Consider the following 6,000-nt stretch of genomic DNA (forward strand, 5'->3'; position numbering starts at 1 on the left):
TGCCCTCTCTGCTTACAATTTAATATTTGCAGAGCACTTTATAATTAGTTCCCTCTTCATTACCCGTGTGTGGATTGTCCGTAACAACACTCATTCCCTGAGACCAGCACATTTTGGACTCCTCTACGGCATCTGCCCAACTCTCAATGTTAGATGTCGTATGCTCAGGGAATACAAATGCCTGTTAATACTAGGCTGTGCAAGATGTAATTAGGAAAGTTAATCTACTGAAAAAAATCACAATGCATTCCAAAGCCAAATGGAACCAAATTTTTTAAATCTACCACGTCACTGTTCCTCTCCAGTGGTGCAGCTAATTGAGAGCTGACAGTAGAGTTTCTTCCTTTTATTTGGTTCAGCAATTCTACACATTCTAGAATTACAAGACAGGCTAAGACTGGATGCCACAAGATACTCTGATTAGCAAGCTAAAAAGTCTGTTTAGACCATGATTTTTACCTGGTTTAGAGGGTTTCCGAAGGGCTTGGACGTGGGTTGTGAGTTCCTGGGAGAAGGTGCCACTGACCTACACTGATGGAGGACCTTCATCCATGAGCTGACTGGAGGGGCCAATTGGTTGCACTACAAGTCTGCTGCAGGTGATAAACAGATTGGGTTGTGTTGGATTACTAACTCTGTAGATGGGGATAAAAATGGTAGTACAAGGGCAAAGGAAATAGGCCCAGCAAGCTTAAGCCATTTGCCTCTAGTTAAATGCAGAGCAATGACCTGAACAGATTACAACCTCACAGTAGATATATGTAACCACCTGGTGCTATTTCCCCAGAAGGAACAAAATCGAGATTAAAGTGCAAGGTGGCACACCTTGGTCAGAAATGCACTTAAACAGTAAAGACTTGGGCATTGTTAAAGATGAAGTGTGTTATTTTAAAAGAATGAGAGCACAGTAATATTGGATACCTTTTCCCTGTATGAATTATGCCACTACTGACCTGTCCATAAGGAATCAACATACTCTAATAAAAAAGGCATTTGACTTGGACTCAAATCCCATCCAATTGTGTAGCGGCTGTGTCTTTGGGTAAATTACCTAATATATTTGAGTTTGGTTTCCTATCTGGTAAAATAGCAACAGCCTCATATTGTTTTAAGGATTAAGTGGGATCATATGTGTAAAGCCAGTGACTGGCAAATTCAAGGCACTCAGTAATTATGTGTCTTTCCTTGTCTTCCATTTCCAATATGTTAGGGCTTTTATGTTGTTTTTCTAGGAGAGAGTCCTGACATATTAATAGGAGAGGGGGATGGAAGAGTCAGAATGAGCTCGTCCACTCTGCCTAATATCGGCCCGGGGCTTTTCACCCTTTGCCGTGTATTTTAGAACGGTGACTCAAACTTGAGCTTGCATCACAGTCACCTGGAGGGTTGGTTAAAAACCTGGGTCACTGGGTTGCATCCCCAGGATCTGTAATTGGGCAGGTCTGGGGTGGGAACTTTGTATTTTCTCTAACTTCCCAGGTGATGATTTAGAAGCAGGACTTTTGAAGAATAGAGTTAACAAGAGGATAGCCATGCCCATTAGTAATTGAAAGAAATAGATGCTACGATGCGAGGCTCTTAACCATGTCCAGAAACCTGAGTATTATTTTGACAGGTTGGCTAACCACAGAGCACCTTGCCGAAGGAAACAGACTTAAATTATAGCTAAAGAGAGCTTAGGCAAAATAACTTATTTTTTCTTTTTTACTAAAAAGGTAATTTAGAGACCCCTTTGCATGACATTTTCTGCCACTTGACTATTTTAAATTCTTGTGTTACCTAGATGTGACTGGAGTGTCCTTAACTACCATTAGTGGTATGAGACTAGTTACCAGGTCAGCAACGAATGACCTTGGTGACCTTGAGGAGCTAACAGTTTGGGAGCCAGTGAAGAGCCCTCAGCCAGGCCCACAGTGTGCAGCTTCACAGGAGTACAAAGACCGGGAGACTAGGTCCCAGGCTGGGAGCATTGAATTCCAGTCACTAATTTCCAAATTCAGCCCGTCCTGTTTACCCTACTCTCCAAGAACCTATCAACCCTCAAAGTTACTAGACAATCAAATTTCCCAACTGCCCTCATACCTGCTCCATACTTAAGAAATCTATCCTCATGCTGCATCACAGCCCATTTTCTGTGCCACTGTCCAGAGAGAAGGAAAGCATTGCTGATCCTCTATATCCTTTAGATAAGCCGCAGCTCAGGCTTGAGGACACTGGCTGTCTTTTTGGAGATCATTATAACCATGGTTTTATTTGCTGCTGCTTTGTCCCCTTACTGCTCTCCTTTCCTCGGGTCTCCCCCCTCTCCCCAGAAGAGTCGGCCAGTGTCGTGCTCCTCTGTTTCCTTGTCAGCTGAGCCCCTCCGGTCCTCCATCCTTAAATAGCCAAACATCTCCCCGTCTCATGCCTTAGCGCATCCGAGTCATCGTACCTGAGACCAAAGAGAGCTTTCACCTTCCCTGTCGCATTACACCTCTCATTATACACCTTCACCACGATTGCCTTTGGTCCTGTGAACATGCCTGTCTCAAATGTCCTCCCATTACTTCTTCTTAATGAGCATACGTCACTATGCCCCTTAAAGAACTCCTCTGCCAGGACAGCCCCACCTTCAAATACATGCAGCTCATGTCATCCTTCAAGTTGTATTCCTCATGACCCATTTTCAACCTGAATGATCTCCCAGGCAAAATCCCCTAAGCTTCGGGCATTTTACTCTGTATTTTTAAATACTTTCCTCAAGGGATCTCATCTCATGTTCTAGGGATGCACCCATCACTCCCTGTCCTTAACCAGAATGCTCTGTTCTCTTAAAGGGACCCATCTCTGTACACATTTTTTTAGATATTAGAACACTCCCTGAATCTCTAATGAGCCCACCCAGCCGTACCTCTCCTACACATTTCTGTAATTCAGCATGTAAGAAAAGAATCACAAAATGGCTATCCACCAATCAAATCCAGCTCCCTTGGCAAAAGTATAAATGGCTGGGAGGGTGTGGGTTCTCCCACTCAGCAGACACTTCCACTCGCTATTGCCCTACCTACCCCCAACTCGCTGCACACATTTAACTAGACTGGTAGGTAGACATTTGAGTGGGTGTCCAGATCCCCAGGCCAAACCCAGGGCGGCACTTCCGCCAACCCCCCCCCCAGCCCGCCCCATAATGGACAGACATTCCCACCCCACCCTGACCCCACCTGCTCTGTGTTCCTGGCAGTGAAAGCTCTGAGAAAATACATTTAAGAAAGGAGTTTTATTCAAGTTCAAATAGCAAGCTAGAAGTAACTAATAAAATTGCCTGGAGGTGGTCCTTCTGTCCCTTGTCTTAATGAAGAGCTGGGAATGGATTTGTAAGTGACCCAGTAATTTTTCTAAAGAGCTTAGGGGTATTTGAACAGTTACTTCTCTTAAGCAGCTTAAACATTGCTCTACAATCTTAAGGCAAAGAATATGTTTAGCAAACTTTTGCAGTAGTTGGTACAAAGATACATTCAGCCCAGTGTAGGCACATATCAAATTAATGAGGCTATGCCTATTGAAACATGTGCTGTCAGTGCAGTCTAGCTTAATATTAAAGATTCCAGCTGGAGTAAGAACTTGAATTTCATTTACAGGCACTGGGAACAAGCAATTCTACCCCCAAAGAGAAAAGACTCAGTGGAGGGTAGGAGGGGTTCAGGGATATGGAACTACTGATCACTATCTTTAAGTATTTGACACACCATGGTGTGAAGGAGAAAGCAGCCTTGATGTCTGTGGTTCTAGAGACAAAATTGGGACCAATGGATACAAGTTACAGGAAACATATTATGTCTGATTGGGTGGTTTCCTGGACTTGAAGCCAAGAATTAAGTTAGGCCAGGAACCACTTTGCAAAGATGCCACTCATCACCTTTTCTAGTGGACTCTGCCCTGTTTAAATAAACTTGGAGTCATGAGTTACAGACTCAAGATGGAAAGAAAACTTCAACATTACGGTTCTACCTCCCTTCCCAGGAGTCAGTCTCTCTTCATCACCCAGCCACAAGTTCAGGCACCTGGGTTTTGAATACATCCAGTGATGGGGAGCTCACTACTTCCTGAGACAGCACATTTTATCTTTATATTTACTCTTTTTAAAAAGTGCCTCCTTTTATTCAGAGAAAATCCATTTTCCTTTAATTTTTGTAACTACTCCCAGTCCTACCATTTTAAATTACACAAACAAATATAAATTTCCCTTCCCAGGTAATAACCATCAATATGTTGGGAAATATCAAGTCTTCCCAATATTATTTCTTCCCCAGGATAAGAATTCTCTATTCTCTCAACTTGTCCTCATGTGTCATGGTTTCCAGTCCCTTTCCCTGCATAATCTAATCACACATAATATGTATTAAAGACACAATTGCTTTATATGCATTTGCTCTTTGAATACTTATAACAGCCCTGTGAGGAGGGTGCTTTTTTTGTCCCCACTTTACAAAAACAAGAAACTGAGGCCTGGAAAGGTCAAATAATTTGTCTGCAGTAAAACAGCTGGTGAATGGTGGAGCTGGGATTCAAACCCAGGCCTCTGATTTCAGAGCCAATACTTAATCTGTACTTTCTCAATTGTATTGGTTCCAACTTATGGGCCCCCTTCACGGCCTGGTTGCATGGATCCTTACCAAAGGCACCTAGACAGTGAGCATCCCAGACACTGGGCCATAAGCGGGGTGGGGCTGAGAGCCAGGGAAGACAACGAAGTGTCCCTAAAGGCTGGAGGACTAAGAGGAAACCATCTCTTCTGGGGACCCTTTAGCAGAGAGGAAGCTTTAAAGTGCTTCGACATTTTCTCTGATACAATATAGATGTTCTCCCTACAAATATCAATTCAAGAAAACATCTCTGTCCAATCGCAGGCCAACTCTGGAAGTAAAGAGGCTTTGAGAAGCCCAAGCCAATGGTTCCTAGACTTAAGAATGCATTGGTACCACCTGGAGAGCTTATCTAATTACCAATTCCTGGGCTCCAAGCTCGAAGGTTTAGTCTTATTAGGTCTGGGTGGAGCTGTGGAAGCTTCATTTTAATAAGCATCCCAAGTATTTATGGCGTGGATGGCTCCTGAACCACTCTCTGAGAAACTCTGCCCTAAGCTTTCAAAAACTGTTGGCCAGCTCTTCTGAATAAGGGAATGGTGTGCTAAGGCAAGGTGTTGTAGGCCAAGTGGTCATCTGGCTTGAGATTCCTGGATGCCTTGCTGCTCCCGCAGTATGTGGAGAACGGCAGCCTGGGCCCTGCTGGCCAGCCAGGGTTCTTGGTGACAGAAGGGTAGAGTTACCCTCTGAGCAGCCATTTATACAGTGGCTGAGAATTCTCAGCCTCACCTCACCCTACTCCCAGGTTTTCCTTTTTTTAAAACAAGAAGTAGTTGCTTAAGTGGAAGCCAATTAAAATCGTTATTTTAAAACCAACTTCTAAATATTGTATCTAACACTCTTCCCTCCTTAGGATAAACTGCAACAATGTTAATTTTACACCCTGATCTAATCAGATCTCATTACTGATGTTGCTGTAATAACCTGCTACCAGCTCTGTATCCTTACTAGTGAGCAGATAGAAGTCATAGATTTCAAAGCTGGTCCCTGTTTTTAGCAAATAGAAAGACAAAGAAGAGACTTCCAGCTTATACTTCGAAACCCATCTGTTGGAAAACCATGCCCAAGGTGCTTGCAGTCTGCCTGCTAAAGCAACAGACTGAGAGGAGCAAAACAAGCCCAGCTCCCAAGTGTAAACCCAGGCAAAAGTCCAAATGCCTCCCGACTGCCTGCCAAGGCTACAGCAGGACAGCTGGAGCCAGTGTCCCTGGCCAGGACCTCTTCCTTCAGCCCGTGTTCTGGTTATCTATGGCCACTTAAACTACTTCCTACTTGGTTGTTGAAACCACCACCATCGCATTATGCACAATCTCACATGTCAGGAATTTGGGCAGGACACAGCTGTGTGATTCTTCGATTCCATGTGGCATTCACTGGG

This window comes from Balaenoptera ricei, chromosome 2 (assembly GCF_028023285.1).
Source record: "Balaenoptera ricei isolate mBalRic1 chromosome 2, mBalRic1.hap2, whole genome shotgun sequence".
Classification (NCBI taxonomy): Eukaryota; Metazoa; Chordata; class Mammalia; order Artiodactyla; family Balaenopteridae; genus Balaenoptera; species Balaenoptera ricei.